At 44.6% G+C, this 22465-nt stretch overlaps 1 long non-coding RNA gene across 1 annotated transcript in view; it reads left to right on the top strand.

Annotated features, from left to right (window-relative positions):
- Positions 1-22465, top strand: part of LOC100847628 (uncharacterized) — a 146502-nt gene that overhangs the window by 13383 nt on the left and 110654 nt on the right. The gene's annotated exons all lie outside the window — the stretch shown is intronic.

The raw sequence follows: 22465 nt of genomic DNA, 5'->3' as shown, positions 1-22465 counted from the left end.
TCTAAAATACAGAAATTCAATACATTTTTAAATCTTTTTTTTTTTTAGACGAAGGGATAAACAGATTTGTGTGTGTGTGAAAAATAGTATTACTGACTTAAAAGTACCTTCATGGAGTAGATATTAATCAAAGGGAAACCTCCAAAGGGATTATATATCACTGAGCATTGAATGATACTTCTGACAAGATGACCCAGAGTGTAACACCAGCAGGAAAAAAAAAGAGTTGTCAAATAGGAGACAGGAAGGAAGAGCCCTTAGAGGATAAAAGCAGGACTTTGTATAGGATTCACTGGAGATGCGGAAGAAGAAATCAAAATAAGAGACTGGGAGAACAGTCCAGCACTCAACAGGCAGTTGAGTCCCTAGCCCTCCTCTCTGCCCAGGCCGTCTCTCCCCTCTCGTGCTCGGCATGCCTTCTGAAATAGAGTCGGAAAGTCGGAGGCCATCACCCTCCCTGAGATGGGCATTTATGGTCATGCCCGCCACTGCTATCTGCCTCCTTCCCTGGAGCTGGACCACTCATGCATCTTTGCAGGCAGGGTGCAGTGCATGAAAGAAAAATGGTGCTCCACCAGACTCCTTTTATAAATTAGACGTGTTTTATAAATATATGTATATATATGTATATGATTAATGCAAACAATATGGAACAGATTGATCAGAGTGCTCAAATTGCAGCTTTATTCATTCACGACTTCAGTTGTATTCCCAGCCATTGTATCTAGAAAGTTCTCCATCCTCCCGTCTCCATCCTCCCCAGTTCCTGTAGAGTAACTCACCCACGCCCTCCTACTTTGCAGAAGGAACAACTTCCAACAATTAGCAGTGTGTCTTCCCTTATGTATTGTGTGTTTTTGTGCCTTTTCAAAAATACACAAAATGTGATGTGACGCACACGGGAATCTCTCAGTGTTACTTTGCGACGTCTCTTTCATCTAGCAATCTATCTTGGGCATTTTTCACTGTCATTCCACTGAGACACTCAGAAACCCAGAGAGTGTCAGGCACGCTAGGCTTTGCCTGGATAATGGTACTGATGGGCATGACATCGTTTCTGTTTTTTTGCTACTGTCAGCAAGGACCCCCATAAAAAAACCATGGTATAAATCTTTTTGAATACTTGGGTGAGTATGGATGTGGCTTTTTCAATAGGCTATGCTACGATAATGACATTATTATTTCAAACTACAGAACCTCTTGATGAAAGTGAAAGAGGAGAGTGAAAAACTTGGCTTAAAGCTCAACATTCAGAAAACTAAGATCATGGCATCTGGTCCCATCACTTCATGGCAAATAGATGGGGAAACACTGGAAACAGTGTCAGACTTTATTTTTCTGGGCTCCAAAATCACTGCAGATGGTGATGGCAGCCATGAAATTAAAAGATGCTTGCTCCTTGGAAGAAAAGTTATGACCAACCTAGAGAGCATATTGAAAAGCAGAGACATTACTTTTCCAACAAAGGTCTGTCTAGTCAAGGCTATAGTTTTTCCAGTGGTCATGTATGGATGTGAGAGTTGGACTGTGAAGAAGGCTGAGCGCTGAAGAATTGATGCTTTTGAACTGTGGTGTTGGAGAAGACTCTTGAGAGTCCCTTTGATTGCAAGGAGATCCAACCAGTCCATCCTAAAGGAGATCAGTCCTGGGTGTTCTTTGGAAGGAATAATGCTAAAGCTGAAATTTCCAGTACTTTGGCCACCTCATGTGAAGAGTTGACTCATTGGAAAAGACTCTGATGCTAGGAGGGATTGGGGGCAGGAGGAGAAGGGGACAACAGAGGAGGAGAAGGGGACGACAGAGGATGAGATGGCTGGATGGCATCACCGACTCAATGGACGTGAGTCTCAGTGAACTCCGGGAGTTGGTGATGGACAGGGAGACCTGGCGTGCTGCGATTCATGGGGTCACAAAGAGTTGGACACGACTGAGCGACTGAACTGAACTGATGCATTTTGAATGTCAATCAGGAACAACCAAGCGTGATATTTTAACAGTATTTTTTATGTTTTAATCTTTGCCACTTTGGCAAGTGACTGTTGCTATCACATTTGGAAGTGTACGATGTAAACATTAGGGGAAAGTGGAGTGAGATAGGTGGCGATGCTTTGTGGTAGCTTGTCCAATTTTCTGTAATGGCGAAAACGCGTGTTGGAATTAAAGACTCAAGCTGCTCATTTTACCAGCTGTGTGACCTTCCACAAGACACCTAACCTCTCTCTGGCTCAGGTTTCTCATCTGTAAAATAGAGCCAGCATTGGTGTCTGGGATTAAAGACCTTAGAACTGTTTCTGGGACTTTATAAGATAAAAAACCCAACATGTTTTGGAATGATGTCATTACTTTATATATTAGGATTGTGTGATTCTAATGTATCTGTGATTTTAATGGCATGTTTATTAGATCCTAACACTCAGATTCATTTATAGTAAAGATCTGTTCTTGTTCAATCACTAAGTCATGTCTTATTCTTTGTGACCCCATGGCCTGCAAGATGCCAGGCTCCCCTGTCCTTCACCGTCTCCCGGAATTTGCTCTAATTCATGTCTATTGAGTCCGTGATGCCATCCAACCATCTCATCCTCTGTTGTCCCCTTCTCCTCCTGCCTTCAATCTTTCCCAGCATCAGGGTCTTTTCAAATGAGTCTGCTCTTCGAAAAATATGGCCAAATTATTGCACTTTCAGTCTCAGTATCAGTCCTTCCAATGAATCATCAGGACTGATCTCCTTTAGGACGGACTGGTTGGATCTCCTTGCAGTCTAAGGGATTTCAAGAGTCTTCTCCAACACCACAGTTTAAAAGCATCAATTCTTCAAAGCTCAGCTTTCTTTATAGTCCAACTCTCACATCCATACACGAGTACTGGGAAAACCACAGCCTTGACTAGATGGACCTTTGTCGGCAGAGTAATGTCTCTGCTTTTGAATATGCTGTCTAAGTTGGTCATAGCTTTCCTTCCAAGGAGCAAGCGTCTCTTAATTTCATGGCTGCAGTCACCGTCTGCAGTGATTTTAGAGCCCAAGAAAATAAAATCTGCCACTGTTCCCACTTTTTCCCCATCTGTTTGCCATAAAATGATAGGACTGGAGCAAGGTTTAGTAACATCCTTTAATGGATAAATGGGTGGATTAAATGCAAGAACAGACCAGGATCTTCAGGGATGGAGATCACAAGAATGCTAGATGATTTACCATCAAAAAGCAACAACAACAACAAAAAAAACCTAGGAAAACAAAACACCCCCTCGAAGATGCTTTACAGGAGAGAGAAGCAATTTTGCGACACAATTTCCTCATTGCAGAAGCCCGATCAAGATAATTTGGAACATCCTTAAGGCAGGCTTTGTCAGTGACAATCCTGGCTCTAGCAAAACTCTCCAGATAATGGGATGACAGTAATATGATTTCCAAGCAATAAATCGTGTCTCTAAACTTCCCAGAATAAATTATCAGCTAAATGGCAAGCAAATGAATTAGCTCGTGGCCACGGGTTATCAAAAATGAGTCAATTAAAATTTTCATGGCATCTGGCAAAAAATGATGATGTTTATTCATAAATACTGAGTAATAAATCTTTTTTTTTTTTTCTGACAACTTTGAGACTGCAGGAGCAATTATCTGTGGAGGCAACTCCTTATTTTGAATAAATAGCATGCTGTGCATGTAGGAAACCTTTCTAGAAGATTCCCAAAATGCTTTCCCACCACTAAAATAGGAAGCCAGACAGAGGGGCTTGGAGAACATTCCCTGCTTATTTTTACAACCTAACTATCACTACCTCATCCGTTGAGAAACCATATGTGCTTGCTCCGACTTAGCCGTGTGTATGCGTGCTCAATCAGTCATGTCCAACTCTCTGCAAAGCCCATGGACTGTAGCCCACCAGGCTCCTCTGTCCATGGGATTCTCCCGGGAGGGATACTGGAGTCGGATGTCATTTCCTCCTCCAGGGGATCTTCCCAACCCAGGGATCGAACCCAGGTCTCCTGCATTGGGAGGCAAACTCTTTACCATCTGAACCACCAGGGAAGTCCTATTTGTCACCATTACTTATACTTAATTCTATAGTTAGCTTCCTGTTTGCTGCCTCTCTTACCACGCCTATAATGGTCAGTTGTAAATTTCAGTTTTGATTGATCTCGCCTTTCACTGGAGTTCGTCTGCAAATGTTTATTTATTTCCAGGAAGACTTATGGGTGATATATTTTCCGAGTCTTTGCACACTAAAAAAAAAAAAAAAACACCTTTTCAGCTAGTTTTTACATGGGTGACATTTCCTGGAGTGTGTGTTTTATGACCATCTCCACTCAAGAAGAAAGGGACGTGTAAATCACATTAGGATTTGGTTTAGAATCTATTTTTTAACATGTGTACCAGAGATGACGTTGTGACACAGGGCCATAGATATCTTGATTCCTAAGAGCTGTTAAGATTTGTCATCTGAAACATGATCAGGAACAAACACTGATGATGCCCATGTCTCCTACCTCTCTGAAGTTGGATGCAGGGATAAGCCAGAGGGGCAGAAGGACTCAGCTGCAGTATTGAGAAAATGGGCAAAAGATGGCATGCTTGCTTGCTGGGTTCAGACGCTCGTGCTCAGTGACTCAGTCATGCCTGATACTTGGTGACCACATAGACTGTAGCCCACCAGGCTCTTCTGTCCATGCGATTCTCCAGGCCAGAACCACTGGAGTGGATTGCCATGCCCTTCTCCAGGGGAACTCCCCAGTCCAGGGATCGAACCTGCATCTCTCGCTTCTCCTGCATTGACAGGTGGGTTCTTTCCCACAAGTGCGACTTGGGAAGCCCTTACCTCCCAGTGAAAGTCACTCAGTCGTGTCTCACTCTTTGCAACCCCATGGACTGTAGTCCATGGAATTCTCCAGGCCAGAATGCTGGAGTGGGTACCCTTTCCCTTCTCCAGGGCATCTTCCCAACCCAGGGATCGAACCCAGGTCTCCTGCATCGCAGGTGGATTCTTTACCAGCTGAGCCACCAGGGAAGCCCAAGAATGCTGGAGTGGGTAGCCTCTCCCTTCTCCAGGGGATCTTCCCGACCCAGGAATCGAACCGGGGTCTCCAGCATTGCAGGTGGATTCTTTACCAGCTGAGCCACCATGGAAGCCTCAGAAGCTAAAGGAAGATGGAAACTACCTGAGCACCATCAGAACTTGGGGCACATCACATACACCCGGAGAAAGCTCCCTATTCTCTCAGCTGAGCCTCGATGGCATTATTCTTGAGACAACACACCTGTGCTGTGTGGTTTCCCTAACAGCCCATGGCCAGGTCTCTGGGGACCAGCCACTCTGAACCCAGGAAGAAATACCTGCAGACCATGATGAGCAGTGACGATCAGGCGCCAGGACAAGCTCTGCCATCCCTTCCCTCATCCATTCATTTAAAAAGAAATATTTTCCCTTCTCGAGTGCCTGATGCATGTTCAGAATGCTCCGCTTTTGTTAGATCGCAGAGTCGGGTGTTTAAAACAGACTTCTTGAAGTTCCTTGGAGCTCTGTTTGCCCTGGTGGGTGAGGCTGGAATCGTTACTGTTACAAATATTTCCCCAGGCTCTAATTGACTGGGGGATCCGGTTAACCACTTCTGCATAATGGACGGATTCTTTGTTGCATTTTGAACCCTGTTTAATTAATGACTTATTTCAGTGTAACAACTGGAAGATCAAACTGAATTCCTTTAAGTCCTGAAATCACAGCTTTGCTTCCTCTTGCAATGAGCGCCTTTCTGGCAGGATATTTCTTGTCTAACAGGTGGGCTTATGCCAATATCTGGGCTTCCCAGGTAAGGAATCTTCCCAGTGGTGAAGAATCTGCCTGCCAGTGCAGGAGATGCAAAAGACGTGGGTTCAAGCCTTGGGTCGGGAAGATCCCCTGGAGCAGAAAAGGACAACCCACTCCAATATTCTTGCCTGGAGAATCCCATGGACAGAGGAGCCTGACGGGGCTACAGTCCAGGGAGCTGCAAACAGTCGGACACGACTGAGCACGCATGCATTCGTTCATTCAAGCCTTTAGTTATTGTTTTATTTTTTTCTGCAGATGGATCGTTTCTTATTCATGACTTTGTGTTTGTCTTTTCAAATATCGTGAAAATGTCATGAAAAATAGAAAAGGGAAACAAAATTGTGGAGCATACGTTTGCAAACAGCTGATACTCTTCAGTTTTCTGGAACACACATTCATTTCTTTGTAGTAAGTGCATAATGAGATGGTTTGATTATTCCTTGACCTTTCAAAGTTTGAATATATCCACTTTCTTCTATAGGATATTGTAACTCAGGAAATGCCTTTTTGGCGAGAAGGCCAAAATGGTCCTTTTTGAAAAGTCTTTGCCATGGGCTGTGACTTTTGATGTTATTACAGATTAAATTACATGTGAAGGTACTTTTATTTGAGGCTGTTATGTTTTAGGTCATTTGGCATAATGCAAGTAAAGATATAAGGGAAAAGGATGAAAATGAAAGAAAAAAATAATGCTACTATGAGGCGGGGGGAGCAACAGATTTCTTTCTCATTTGGAGTTAAATCTGCCATCAGTGTGTTTTCTTAAATCCAATCAGCATGGCTTCTTACATTAAAAAAAAAAAAAAAAGGATAGTGGAAAGTTGCTGTATATAATACAGGGAGCTGGTGCTCTGTGATAACCCAGAGGGGTGAGATACGGGGAGAGGAGGGGGCTTAAGAGGGAGGGGATATATATATATATATATAAAATATAATTATGACTGATTTGCATTGTATTGCAAAAACCAACACAACATTGTAAACCATTTTTTCACCAATTAAAAAATAAATTTAAAAAAGTGAAATATTTCCGAATTCAGCTCAGTTCAGTTCAGCTGCTCAGTCATGTCCAACTCTTTGTGACCCCTTGGACCAAAGCACACCAGGCCTCCCTGTCCATCACCAACTCCTGGAGTTTACCCAAACTCATGTTCATTGAGTCGGTGATGCCATCCAACCGTCTCATTCTCTGTCGTCCCCTTCTCCTTCTGCCCTCAATCTTTCCCAGCATCAGGGTCTTTTCAAATGAGTCAGCTCTTCACTTCAGGTGGCCAAAGTATTGGAGTTTCCGCTTCAGCATCAGTCCTTCCAATGAATATTCAGGACTGATCTCCTTTAGGATGGAATGGTTTTTTCAGAGTTTGAACACATTTTTATAATGCTTTTTGTTATTCAGCCCCTTGGACTATAAATCACCTAATTGATAGCTTTCTCCTTGAGTGTTCTCTTTCTGAGGTGTAGGACCTCTTTGCTGAGGCAGGAAGTAATCCACTTTGAGTTTGGATGTGAGAGTTGGACCGTAAAGAAAGCTGAACACTGCAGAATTGATGCTTTTGAACTGTGCTGTTGGAGAAGACTCTTGAGAGTCCCTTGGACTGCAAGGAGATCCAACCAGTCCATCCCTTGAAAGTCTGTCCCTCAGTCCATGGCTTGTCTCTTAAACTGGTTTACAATGTCTTCTACAGAGCACAGATTCTGGATTGAATGTGACTTGACATGCCAATATCTGAGCTTACCAGGTAGTTCAGTGATGAAGAATCTGCCTGCCAATGCAGGACAGATAGGAGACTAGGGTTCCATCCCTGGGCTGGGAAGATCCCCTGGAGAAGGCAATGGCAACCCACTCCAGTACTCTTGCTTGGAGAATCCCATGGACAGAGGAGCCTGGTGGGCCCCAGTCTACTGGCTCACAGAAGAGTTGGACTCAACTTAGCAACTAAACAGCAGGAAAATGATAATATTTCCTTTACATAGGGTTTGTATGTCGAGTGCCTTTGGGAGATTTTCTTAGTTCAAGGTCTTACACGTATTTTCATTACTTTCTTCTAATTGTTGGGACACTTCTATTTTCAAGTTAGATATACTTTATTTATTTATTTATTTTAGTTATTCAGCGTATTTGTTTTTAGTACTGCAGTGCAGGAAGCTCTCCTCTCTTCCTGTCCCATCTACCTGACGGAAGTTTTCCAACACCATTTATTGAGCGGCCTGTCTATACCCCACCCCATTAGTTGGCCCTGAATTTTTTTGTTTGTTTGTTTTGTTTTGTTTTTTCAGTATTAGAGATTCTCTCTCTTGTTGTTGGCCCTGAATTTTTTTCATATTATGTTTCTTTTTTTTTTTTTCTTAATATTTGTTTATTTGGGGCTGCTCTGGGTATTCATTGTTTCAGTTCAGTAGCTCAGTCATGTCTGACTCTTTGCCACCCCATGAACTACAGCACGCCAGGCCTCCCTGTCCATCACCAACTCCCAGGGTTTACCCAAAGTCACGTCCATTGACGTGCGTGGGCTTTTTCTGATCGCAGAGAGTGGGGACTGCTCCCTGCCTGTGGGTGTGTGGTCTGCTGGCTTCCCTTGTCGCAGAGCACGGGGCCCTAGACCCGTGGGCTTCAATCATAGCTGACTGTGGGTTCTGTAGTTTCGGCTCCTGGTTCTAGAGCACAGGCTCAGTATTTGTGGGACATGGGTTTAGTTGCTCTGTGGCATGCGGGATCTTCATGGAGCAGGGATCAGACTCAGATATCCTGCATTGGCATGTGGATTCCTAACCACTGGACCACCAACCAGGAAACCCTCACGTTATGTTCCTATTAACACCTCCATCGACTTCTCATCCCTCTTGTCTGTTCCTTTAGTCAAGCTGGCTGCCCACATCGCATTGTTTTAATTACTATAAACCTTCTAATGTGATGTATCCTGTTGTAATGCTGTTTAGTAGGAGAATTGCCCCCAACTTTTATTATCCTTCCAAATAGTGTTGGCAGTTCTTATACACTCACTGTCCATGTGAAAAAAATCACCATCGTTTGCAGTGTAAAGAAATACGCTATCGTGGTTATGCTAGCTGATTTGCATTGAACTGATGGCTTACTCCAAGGATAATAAACATCTTTAAAGATCATTGCGTCTTCCCTTTAGTGGGAAGTGAAAGTTGTCCAACTCTTTGCGACACCATGGACTGTCCATGGAATTCTTCAGGCCAGAATACTGGAGTGGGTATCCTTGCCCTTCCCCAGGGGATCTTCCCAACAACCCAGGAATCAAACCCAGGTCTCCGGCATTGCAGGCAGATTCTTTACCAACTGAGCTCAAAGTCTATCTAGTCATCTGTGACATCTTTTATGGTCTTCATAAACATGGTCTTGTTCGTCTCTCTTTCTAATGGGCTCTCATGTCTTATGATAGGTGTACTTTAGGAATTGATAGCTTCATTATAAATTGTTTGTATTTGTAATATAATGCTTGCTAAGGGGTGTTTTCTAATGCTGTGTTGCTGGTGTAATGGAGTGCATATTGTTTTGTGTATTATTCTTGTCTTCTGCAGCTTTGCGGAACACTCTTCTTCGTAGATTCCCCAAATATTCTCTTGAATTTCCGTGGAGATGATCACGTTCTCTGTACATCGTGCTATTTCTTTCCTCTTCTACGTTCTTACTGCTTTGAACATTTTTGCCTAATTGCCCAGCTCTCCCTTCCCATGAAATTCTGAGTGGATGGTGTGTCTTCAATTGTATGAGATGATATTTTGTGTGCAATGTGACTTTGGAATTGGTTCACTCACGCACTGGGGGCTTCCCAGGTGTCTCAGTGGTGAAGAACCCACCTGCCACTGCAGGAGATGCAAGAGACTCCGGTTTGATCCCTGGGTCGGGAAGATGCCCTGGAGTAGGAAATGGCAACCCCATCCCAGTATTCTTGCCCGGCATGAAAAATTGTACTTTATACTCTTCTGTGGTTAATCACATCAAGGAGGAAAAAGCTTTTCCTCCACCCTGTGTGTTCCATCACTAAGACGGTGCAGAGTTCATTAACAAGAGACAGAGAAACGAGAGGAAAAACAGTGTTTATTCACACACATACACTCCTGGGAACTCACACAGCCAGGCGGCTCGAGATGCTAGCATTTAGAGCTGATAGATCATCTTTGCAGGGGAAGGGGAAGCAGGGAGAAAGGTATTTATGGAGGTATAAATAACATTTAGGAGGAATTAATGGCTCTTCAAGAGCATTCATCGCAGGTTGGATAGATTTGTGACCATGTCTGCTCAGGCGGTTTCCCTTCTTGCTGCCTTGCTGATGGGAGTTCATTTTCCAGGGTGCAGGAAGCCTTCCTTGAAGGGGAATTTACCAAAGTTGACATCTTTTAGGAGACTCTTTTCGGTGCAGCAAAGGAGGGTTCCAACAGGACCTCTTTCCTGCATCTGTTCATTGTGGAATGTCTTCAGCTCAAAATAACTTTATTGCACTGGAGGTGCATTCTGGATTTCTTTGTCCACATTAGTAAATTTAATGAGCTTCCATCTGGCCATCAAAACCCTTCCCTCTGGTCTAAAGATCCTACTTCCCCGGGGTGGGTCTTCCTCTCTGGTTCTGCATCATCGAGGCCAAGTTCAAGGGCCCTCAGCCCAAACCAGCCCGGACTACGTCACTGTTTGAATTTCCACGTCTCACAAGTCATCTCCTGGTAGCACTTCACTTATCTGTGTTTCGGCATGTCTGTTTGTGGTCCGTTCTGTCCTCCAGAATTCAAGCCGGGAGGCAGTGCCAACGCCCTGAAACAACCGTGACCTTGTGTTAGTTCTCCTGTGTATGTGGTAGCCACCTTCCCACAGCTCACTGCCCCTGGTCATTTACACCACCTTCCTTTAGTCATTTCTCCACAAATTCATCCTTCTTTTAAGAAAAATGCGTGTAAGTCCTAAGCACTTCTTTACGTCTTGATTTTTCCTATGAAAGCTCCTCTGTGCATGCAAAATATTAATTAACATGCACGTGCTGTTGCCCTGTTAATCTGCCTCATGTCAGTTTAATTCACAGGCTCCCATTTCAGAACCAAAAAGGACAGACGCTTTCTTCTCTTACAATAGCCATCCAGTGGATTGCTATGAGGTTAATCAAAATGATGCAAAATTATTTTTTGAGATGGGAAAATGATTACGATCCACTGTTAAATTAGAAGAAAATGATCAGTATCAATTCCTTTTTGGAAAGCAAATTGTGTATGCATATATATTAAATGCATATTATATGCATATTTGGGCTTCCCTGGGCTGATAAAGAATCCACCGGCAATGCAGGAGACCGGGGTTCAATCCCTGGGTTGGAAAGATGCCCTGGAGAAGGGAAAGGCAACTCACCTCAGTATTCTGGCCTGGAGAATTCACTTTCACTTTCATGCGTATTATAATGTACATGTGAATATAGTACATATAAATTTATATTTGTATGCACACACACACATACACACATATACACACATATTGGTTTTTGAATATAGTATATATGTAACTGGAACAGGTAGCCTATTTAGGACATTGGCGATGTGACAATCATATGTTAAAAGAAGAATGGATGAAGTTTGTTTTGAAGACTCAGTTATATTTTCTTTTTGGAGATTTTTAGCTTTACTTTTATATGGTTTTCCATGCAAGGTTGAGCAACATATATCCCAAATTTGGCTTATATTTCTACATCATATGAAGTCATATTTATATATTTAGATAGGATATATCTATATACACCTATATTTATTATCCATCTATCTATACCTATCTTTCTATCTCTAGCATCTGTGTATCAGTTCAGTTCAGTCGCTCAGTCGTGTCTGACTCTTTGCGACCCCATGGACTGCAGCACACCAGGCCTCCCTGTCCATCACCAACTCCTGGAGCTTGCTCAAACTCATGTCCACCGAGTCAGTGATGTCATCCAACCATCTCATCCTCTGTCATCCCCTTCTCCTCCTGCCTTCACTCTTTCCCAGCATCTGTCTATATTAGCATCTCTAGCTAGCAAGCTCATCTGTCTGTGTTTCTATCTCTGTATCGGTCTGCCTAAACATCTGTGTCTGTCTCTTTGTCACTGCCTCTGGGTATCTGCCCGTTTACTATATGCCTGTCGCTTGTCTGTCTATAAATTTGTCCATGGTTATCACTACACGGTTGAATTATTGACTATCTAGACTTTCGCATTTCTCTGTAATCAAGATATAGTAAGGTTTCCATAAAACGATAAGCTGTTGCAGGCTCTGGTCACCTGCCTTATGGGTTTGAAGTAAGAGTTGATCCCTGTGGGACCTTGTTCTTCTCTTTCCCCTCTGGGGGGCTCCTTTATGCCCATCTCTTTGGTCCCAGCCTCCCTGACACATAGCCCTTCCTGCACCTGGCTGCCTCCCACGGCTGGCTTCCTCCTGCACCACAAAGGCTATCATCCCGCTAGAGTCTGCCTCATACTGTGTCTCTGACAAGCTATTTGAAATGCTGCCCTGTTCTGGGATGCTGTGCTTGAGTGGAAAAGACAAAGCTAAACAAGTAACTTCAGCTTATCGGTGACTACCATTGTGCTCGTTGCCTGTAACACATAGCTGAAAAAGCATGATTTCTGGTGAACAACAGCTTGCATTCTTGGAAAACCCAACCACCCTTTGGTGTTTCTTGCAAAGATCCGATAAAGACTTTCCAATGTGGGGCATCGTACTCTTCTGAAGCTTGGGGGTCCCAACCCTCTGAGACTCCTCCTGAAAGCATCCCTAATGCCCTGTATGGTACAGTGGAATTGCGGGTCATCATGCCCTGTTCCTCTGGTGAAAACCACGCTCCTTGTCCAGCCTACTGCCTGTGGCAGAGAGAGTTGACCTCCTCATCATAGTTGAATGCAAACTCAGACAATCTCAAAGAAATATGTCTAATATCATCACCAAGAACTCTTGGCTCACTAGCTTGATAGCATCCTGAGTTGGGCTGCCCACCCTGCATTTATAGACAGGGCACAATTATTTTTATGAGCCTGGGAGCAGCTTAGAGATGAGCCAGAGGGCCAGAGTGCTGAATCAGGGCTGCACACATTGTGGGTTAATCACTGGGGGCTCTGACAACCGGTGGTCAGATGGGTGGGCAGAACATGTGCTGGGTCAGTCTGAGTCAGCCAGACCCCACAAGCAGGGCTTGAACTGGAAGGGTATTTCCTGGCCTTGGTAGAACATCGAGGGGTTGGACAAATAGTTGTGTGCAGTCTGCAAAACGACCCAGCCTTTAATACACAGAGAAGCCTTAACTCTTTTCCTCCAGCCTACAAGTGATGTTTCTAGGCAGCAGAGGCATAAAAAAAGCAAAGTAATCCGTTCCTTTCAACCAGGCAGCCCCACGCATAGCAAACTTTTTCTCTCTGTCATTTATAGTGAGCTGGCATATAAATGACAAGATCTGTGCTGGTCTTAAGATCTTTTGAGCAAGGTGGCTTCCAGTGTTTGAGCAACACACAGCAATGACCACAAGGATGGGGGAAAGGCTGCAAACATGCCTTGACACTTATGTGCTTGAGATGAAATCAGATCGCTAAAGGAATTGTAAGAAAAACAGGGAAACAGGAACTTTGTGCAGTTATAAACTCCTGATCGTTGATGGTGCCACGGGTGTATGGGGGTGATGGAGAAATGGATGATGGGTGGGGAAATGGGTGGGCCACGGAGACATGGGGCTGTGGATAGATGGGGTGATGGGGGAGTAAATACTTGGGGTGATGGATAGATGGGGAGATAGATACAGGGGGGATGGGAAGATGGATAGATGGGGGGATGGGAAGATGGAGAGATGGGGGAAGGGGAGATGGATAGATGAGGGATGCATAGGTGGGGAAATGGATAGATGAATAGATGGTGAGATGGATAGGTGGGGAGGTGGATAAATGAATAGATGGATAGATGGGGAGATGAGTAGATGGGGAGATCTGAGATGGGTAGATGGGGAGATGAATGACTGGATAATTGGGAGATGGATAGATGGGCAGATGGATAGATAGATAGATGGGGAGATGGATAGATGGGGAGATAAACAGATGGACAATGGGGAGATGGATACATGAATAGATGTACTGATGGGGAGATATAGACAGATAATATGGAGATGTGTATATGGGTAGATAGACAGATGGGTAGATGGGATAGAACCTGTGCCCCCCGCATAAGAAGCATAGAGTCTTAATCACTGGATTGCCAGGAAAGTCCTGCCCTGTGATTTGAGCCCTGGAATCCATCATGTTTAGGACTCTATTCATACATAACCCACTCCACCCAAGCAGCCTTTGTTGAGGGCCACTCATAAGCCAGGCTCTGTGCTGATCCCAGGGAGTGGAAGCTGATACCTCTGCTGGATGGAACTAATATTTGAGAGGGTGTCAGTGGGTGGCCTACTGGACCAGTGAGGGAAACACCATACCTCACCTTGAGTGAAGCAAACACGGTGGAGTAAAGGGTTCCTTTTGTCTCGGGCATCGAGAACCTTTCCAAAGAAGATTGTAGTGGTCCGTGAGCAAGGTGGAACAGGAGTTCTAGACATGAGACGAAATGAGTGGAGAATAGAGTTTATTAGAGTGGGAGGTGCTGGGGGGCAGCAAGTGGGCTCAGGGGAGAGACGACACCTTTTGCAAGCTCATAGCCAGTTCTTATAGCCTCGAGTGTCCCCCGGTGAGTCAGTCATAAAGAATCTGCCTGCAGTGGAGGAGAGCCAGGTTCAATCCCTGGGTTGGGAAGATCCCCTGGAGGAGGAAATGGCAACCCACTCCAGTCTTCTTGCTGAGAAATCCCATGGACAGAGGAGCTTCCCAGGCTACAGTCCATGGGGTCGCACAGAGCTGGACACGACTGAGCACACAGCATGCTCAATAGCCTCAAGACAGAGAAGGGCTCCCCAGTTGGCGCTAGTGGTAAAAGGATCTACCTGCCAGTGTAAGGAGACACAGGGACACAGGTTCGATCCCTGGGTCAGGAAGATCCCCAGGAGTAGGAAATGGCGTGGGTCACCACCGAGTTGCAAAGCCTCGGATAAGACTGAGCACAAGATAAAAAATTTCCTACTGGAAGGGTGGCATTAGGTGTTTGGTTAGGATGCTGTAGGGTGGGTCACAGGGTGGATATTTGACCTAATATGGGGTTTGGGAACTGGCCGGTTTCTATCCAGAGGCTCAATGCAACAGTTGCCATGGGACTTGGTCAGTTCCAGTGAGGAGGGACAGCTCTGAGAGGCAGAGGCTGGGAGAGGCTGAGTGCTGAGCACTTGGGTTTCATTTCCTTGGCTCTGTAGGGCCCCTCGGGCATGTGAGGAGGGAAGTGGCATTCCCTAATCCTAATCTCTTAAGAGGATGATCCTGGGGAAACACTTTGGGGGATGAGCTTCTATTCCAAGCTCCAGGTCCCTTGAGCCCTTCTCCTGTTTCAGTGTCTGGGGAGAATGGACTCTACTGTCCAGGGCCGTGTCTGCCAGGGTTTTCCTGTGCCTGGCAGGGAGGAGGAAGACGGGCCGCATTTGAACCACCCTGTGTCTCCGGGTCTGTGTTGTCTCCTTTGGAAGTGCAGTCGCTGACCCTGATCCCTCTTTCCCGAGTAGTTTACATGATGGAACAGGAAGCCAACACCGTCAGGGGGCACCTTGACTCAGGTTAAGAACCCCCTGGGTGCCTGACCCCAGCTGACTCCTGGCGCGGCTGTTTATCCTCACGTGGCTCTCATACAGGAACCTGGGTCGTAGAGGCGATGGCTACGAACTGAGAGTAACCAGAACAAAGGCAGCTGAAGGACCGATGATGTGTTCATCTGCAAAGATCATTTCCTGGAAGGAGAAAGCATCCCAGAAGGACTTAACGGTTTCCTGCCCCGGGTTAAGTCATCCATTTAGCCCGAACCCTGGTACCATGGAGGCTGCTATCCGCACGCCTCTCGTTTCCACACGTGCAAGACTTTTTCTCAAAACCCCGAGGACTGCCCGGAGGTCATCCTACTCATTTCCTCAGCACTTTCAGGAGCTGTCTGACAGCTTTGGAGCTGCGGTTTACAGATTAAGGAAACGGGTGGGAGACAGAGAGGGTCTTCCCTCGGGCTGCGGAGTCTATTTGTGTCCTGGCAGAGAGACAAGTCTTATTTTGGAAAACGCTCTCCACACAGTCATTCTCACACTGCTTGGGGGGAGAGGGGGACAACGGCTCCCGGAAGGCTACCATAGACAGTTGGCATTTCAGAAGAATTCTTTCTATGAGGCTGACAAAAAAGAAAAAAGAAAAAAAGATGACTCAATTCAGGAATGTGGAAACAGATAGCTCTTTGTTTCCTCAAGGCATCTCTGCATGCTTGGTAGCTGTTTGAGCTGCTAAAGTATTTGAGGAATTCAACTTGTTTTGGTGGGAGGAATGCATTTTCTGGGTCTTTCAGCCACGACTGCTGTAAATCCCACGGGAGTCTCTTGCCTTAGGGTTTCCTCTTGTTGTTCAGTCACTAAGTTGTATCTGACTCATTGAGATCCCATGGACCAAAGCAAGCCAGGCTTCCTTCCCTGTCCTTCACCATCTCCTCGAGTTTGCTCAAACTCATGTCCATTGAGTTGGTGATACCATCCAACCATCTCATCCTCTGCCACCCTCTTCTCCTTTTGCCTTCAGTCTTTCCCAGTATCAGGGTCTTTTCCATTGAGTCGACTCTTCTCATGAGGTGGTCCAAGTATTGGAGCTTCAGCTTCAGCATCAGGCCTAATGAATCGTCAGGACTGATTTCCTTAAGGATGGACTAGTTGGATCTCCTTGCAGTCCAAGGGACTCTCAAGAGTCTTCTCCAACACCACAATTCAAAAGCATCAGTTCTTTGGCACTCAGCCTTCTTTATCATTCAACTCTCACATCTGTATGTGACTTCTGGGAAAACCATACTTTGCTTGTATAGACCTTTGTCGGCAAAGAATAGACACGGCCAAAAATGAATAGTGAACTGGTGAAGTTGGAGTCAAATGTAGAAGATGATATAGATTAGGAAAATGGTGATAAATGTTTCTCCAGTTATACAGCAAAGTGCCAAGTTCACAGGCTTGCATCAGCCATGTGTCTAACCATGGTTCTCGCTGCTCTGCTACAGTCCATCCTGTGGGTGACAGAGACTCAGCCCATCATGGTTCCAGAGTGTGCATGGAGTTGAAAGATATGCACAAAGAGTTGTGAATTATGTTTCATTTGAGGTAAAGTGAGGACTGCAGTCTGGGAGACAGCACCTCAGATAGCTCTGAGAAACTGCTTTGAGGAGGTGGGGGAGGAGACGGGTTATATAGTTTAGCAACAAAGAGCACGTAGTCTGAACGTCGAAAAATTGTTGTTAATTGAAAGTGGAAGTGAAAGTCGCTCAGTCGTGTCCGACTCTTTGCGACCCCATGGACTATACAGTCCATGGAATTCTCCAGGCCAGAATCCTGGAGTGGGTAGCCTTTCCCTTCTCCAAGGGATCTTCCCAATCCAGGTATCTAACCCAGGTCTCCTGCATTGCAGGTGGATTCTTTGCTGTCTGAGCCACATGGGAAGCCCAAGAGTCCTGGAGTGGGTAGCCCATCCCTTCTCCGGCGGATCTTCCCAACCCAGGAATCGAACCAGGGTCTCCTGCATTGCAGGCTCATTCTTTACCAACTGAGCTATCAGGGAAGCTCATTGTTAATTAAATAAGATCAGATATCCCAAGTTAAGGAATTTAGCACTTCTCTGTGTATGGGGAAATGCAAGAGTCTGGGTGCAATGAAGTCATTCCTTTAATCTGCACCTTAGCGATTGGGTACCAGGATGTGAACACACCCTGAGTTTCCTCAGGGTTTACCATGGGAAGTGGCCGCAGTCTGACGGCTGCTAGAAAGCAGGTGTCCCTTCCTCCTTGAGTTCCCTCGGGGCTCACCATCCATGGTGGCTTCAGGAGCTGGTGACTGTGACGTCCTTTGTTTACTGAGATGGCAGGAAAGTTTCCATTTCTCAACGGCACAGAACCCTCCAGAATCGATTCTACCACCTCACTTTCCCTTTCTTACTGTATTCCACCCCCCTCTCCCCGAAAAGATCATTATACACTATTCCTGACGTTTATTTAGGCCATCCTTTAAAAATTATGGTAAAATACATGTAACATGGGCTTCCCAGGTGACTCAGTGGCAGAGAACTCACCGGCCAATGCAGGAGGTCCTGGTTTGATTGCTGGGTTGAGAAGATCCCCTGGAGGAGGAAATGGCAACCCACTCTAGTATTCTTGCCTGGGAAATCCCATAGACAGAGGAGCCTAGTGGGCTATAGTCCATGGGGTTGCAGACTTGGACACAATTTATATATATATAATTGGACACACACACACATATGTGTGTGTGTGTGTGTGTGTGTGTGTGAAATGGGCTGTTTGCTGTCATTCTGTTTGTGTAGCATTTGGCTGAGAATCTATGTCTCTAAGGAAGCAGAGTGCTGGGTTGGGAAGATCTCCTGGAGAAGGAAATAGCAGCCCACTCCAGTATTCTTGCCAGGGAAATCCCACGGTGGGGTCGCAAAAGAATAGGACACAAATTAGTGAGAAAACAGCAGCAACATACGTGACAGAATGTTACCAATTTAATCTTTTTTTAAGTGTATAGATCAGTGGCATTTTTCTGACTACTGCTGCTGCTGCTAAGTCGCTTCAGTCGTGTCCGACTCTGTGCGACCCCATAGACGGCAGCCCACCAGGCTCCCCCGTCCCTGGGATTCTCCAGGCAAGAACACTGGAGTGGGTTGCCGTTTCCTTCTCCAATGCAGGAAAGTGAAAAGGGAAAGTGAAATTGCTCAGTCATATCCGACCCTCAGTGACTCCATGGACTGCAGCCCACCAGGCTCCTCCATCCATGGGATTTTCCAGGCAAGAGTACTGGAGTGGGGTGCCATTGCCTTCTCTGTTTCTGACTACAGCCTTTATCTTATGTTGGGGTATAGGAGATTTCCAGTACTGTGTTAGTTTCTGGTATCCAGCACAGTGGTTCAGTTATTCATATATATATATGAATATATACATATACTAGCATGTGTGTTATGTATATGTCGCCAGGCCAGTGCTATGAAATACATTCACATTGTTTTGCAAGCATCACTGTTGCTCATGTCTAGAACTATTTTCATCTTCCCAATCTGAAACCCCATAGTGATTTTTAAAATTAATTTTATTGAAGTACAGTTAACGTATCGTGTGTTCATTTCTGCTGTACAGCAGAGTGACTCTGTTATACATACATGTACCTTCTTTTTTAAGTCTTTTCCCCTATGCTGTATCCCAGGGTATTGAATGTAATTCCCCGTGCTATACAGTAAGGACTTTGTTCATCCATCCTATATATAATAGCTTACAATCTGCTAATTCCAGGCTTGCAATGCATCCGCCTCGCTTCCTTTTGGCGACTACAAGTCTGTTTTCTACTAAGCTGTGGAAACTCTCTCCTCATTAAACAGTCACTCTTCACGCTCCCTTCCTCCCAGCCCCTCCCCTCCCCCAGCCCCTGGAAGCCACACTTTCTGTAGCTATGGATTCAGACTGTTCCAGGAACCACATATACATCGACTCACGCCATGTGGATCCTTTGGCGTCTGTTTTATTTCACTGAGCACAGTGTTGAAGAGTAGCCAGAATATGCCAACTCCCAAATATACTACCGTTGATCTGAAGGCCATTGAGAACAAATGGATAGGAGAAAAGCAAAGCTCCCTATATGCCTTGATTTGCCTAAAAGCAGGACATAGCCTTGGAGGAATAGCGATATTCCTCCTCCCTTCTCTAGCAGGAAAGACAAAAGTTATTCATCAGAGATAACTTTGGACCCCATGAGCCAGGAATCTACCTAACACTTTCCCAACTGGACTTTATCTGCCATGAGTCAAACTTTCCACAGTTTGACCTTGGGTGCCTGAAACCAGTCTCCTTTGTCCCGCTATTTCTTCTGAAGCTTTTCTTCTTTGCTGAAGACCTTTGGGAGCCACAGTTCTAAGTCATCTCTAGGAGGTACTCATTTTTCCTTGCTATCTCCCAGGTATATACAGGAGGCACCCATATTAATAAACTTGCTTGTTTTTCTCTTGTTCATCTGTCTTTTATTACAGGGATCTCAGCCAAGAATTCAGAGGTATAGAGGCAAAATTCATTTTCCTTCCCTACAGTGTCCTCAAGATTCAGCCCAGGTGTGGAATGAGTTACAGTTTCATTCCTTTTTAAGGCTGAGTAAGATCCCATCATATGGATAAACCACATATTAGTGAGTCCTTAACTCATCTGGAACCATTTTATGAGTTTATTCTAAATGGCAATATTTTATGCCTCCAACATTTAATGTCATGGGATGAGAAAAACACACATCCTATCTAACCAGTGTGTTTGGAGATAGAGGACTTCCCAGGTGGTACTAGTGGTAAAGATTCCACCTGCCAACGCAAGAGATGCAAGAGATGTGGGTTCAGTCCCTGGGTTGGGGAGATCCCCTGGATCAGGACATAGCCACCCACTCCCCTTCCCTGGAGAATCCCAAGGACATAGGAGCCTGGTGGTCTACAGTCCATATGGTTGCAAAGAGTCGGACACACACACAAAATTTGTCATATACAGATACATGGAGTTACAATTATCTGACAAATGGTATGCGTTGGGTTGGCCAAAAAGGTTCATTTGGGTTTTTCTGTAACATCTTTTGGAAAAACTCAAACAAATTTTTTTGCCAACCTCGTAAGTGGTGATATCTACAGGAATATGTTTCCTTTGCAGGGGCAAAAGTTTATTTAATGGGATTTAAGGACAGCACAGAAAAAACCAAAAGCCTTCCATTTTTACCTTCAGAGTATTATAACTCAGCTGTTGTATGCTTGTGGTTTGAAAGATCATCACATGTACATGTGTGGACATAATGTAGGTTAGAGTATACCTCTCTCTACAAGGTCAAGTCATTTCCCTTTGAAAAGGTCCAGCGGGAATATCTGCAGGTCCCCATGTGGAGATTATCAATAGTTTTGCAGTGGTTCAGTATGCATTGCTCAATGAAGGACCCTGGGGGAAATTGAAGCAGAAAACAGAATTATTGGAGGGCTGGTTAAACAAGAGAGCTGACTCTATATGTTTAGAAATGAGAGCGCTGTAGTTAATCCTTGCTGTGTGAACAAGCGGACACAGCCCACGCAGTGAATTTCCCGGCAGAATGTCTACAGTATCGAAAGTGGAAAAGTAAACTCAAAAATGACCCCAACATGCATAGCATCACTGGTAGCTTTTCAGAGATGGTGTGAGTGATCCAGGTCATCGTTTTAAAAACTCCCTTGCGACTCTGATGTCTTCTAGGTCGAGAATCTCTGGCTAAACAAAGACTATAAACACAGGTCTTTTGAATTCTGATTGTAGAAAAGGTAAAGAAAAAAAAAACCACATTGAATTTCTCAGCATCCGCCAAGAGAAAGATGAATGCTGCTCCTGCTGCTAAGTCACTCCAGTCGTGTCCAACTCTGTGCGACCCCATAGATGGCAGCCCACCAGGCTCCCCTGTCCCTGGGATTCTCCAGGCAAGAACACTGGAGTGGGTTGCCATTTCCTTCTCCAATGCATGAAAGTGAAAAGTGAAACTGAAGTCACTCAGTCGTGTCCGACTCTTAGCGACCCCATGGACTGCATCCCACCAGGCTCCTCTGTCCATGGGATTTTCCAGGCAAGAGTACTGGAGTGGGGTGCCATTGCCTTCTCCAGATGAATGCTAGGGGAAACTAAAGGAAATCTGTGAACCCAAACAGAACAAAGAATGTGTTTATAAATGTGACTGCTTGTTAAGTATTCATAGAAACTTCCTGTGTGATATATAAAGGATCAGTTTTACAAAATAGTTTTTAATGGGGAGGGGGGTGGAACCAGTGAGAAAAACAGTTTCCACTTCTTGACCTAAAGTCAATTGACTATGGAATTTGCTTCATTCTGGTATGGTTGCTCCAGAAATGTTCTCAGCATAAATCAGTGATAAAAGTTGTCTTTATCTATAAAATGGCATACCTCTTTCCACTCAACTGTAATAACTATATGGAACTTGGAAAGTCTGTAGATTTAAAGGCATCACGATCAGAGCTAGCAAACCAATGTGTTTTTAATGAGTCTTTGCTTCTTTACCAAAGGTTTTTGATATGTGGTTGGCTTTAAAGGATACCTCAGAAATTGGCAAGGTAAAAAAAAAAAAAAAATACACAGTATGATAGAGAATTATGTTACCATAGCTTATTTTCAGTATGATGGAGTGCTTCTCTTAAGAAGCAGGCAAAATGCAATCTCTGTGGGTTCCATTAATTTGGCATGATATTTATCTGGCTAATTGTGTTTTGTATCTGGTTAACTGTGTCCAATAAAAACTAATTGTGTGCTTTGAATACACTTTAAGTATTTTTAGGATACCACCTAAGAATTTGGGGCCACCATTTCACATGCTAAATATGCTTCTGTGGGAAAAAAATAATAAAGTTCAAGTAATATAGCTTTGTTTAAAGCCCCCAGATTTAATTAACAGATTATTCTGCAAACTGTTACTGTGAAGATAAGAGCTAATGGAAAAAGGCACAGCTGTATATGTATGCACACACACACACAACCCTTTGGAGAAGGGATAGGCTACCCACTCTAGTATT

This window comes from Bos taurus, chromosome Y (assembly GCF_002263795.3).
Source record: "Bos taurus isolate L1 Dominette 01449 registration number 42190680 breed Hereford chromosome Y, ARS-UCD2.0, whole genome shotgun sequence".
Lineage (NCBI taxonomy): Eukaryota > Metazoa > Chordata > Mammalia > Artiodactyla > Bovidae > Bos > Bos taurus.
This window is presented reverse-complemented; position numbering and strand designations above follow the sequence as displayed.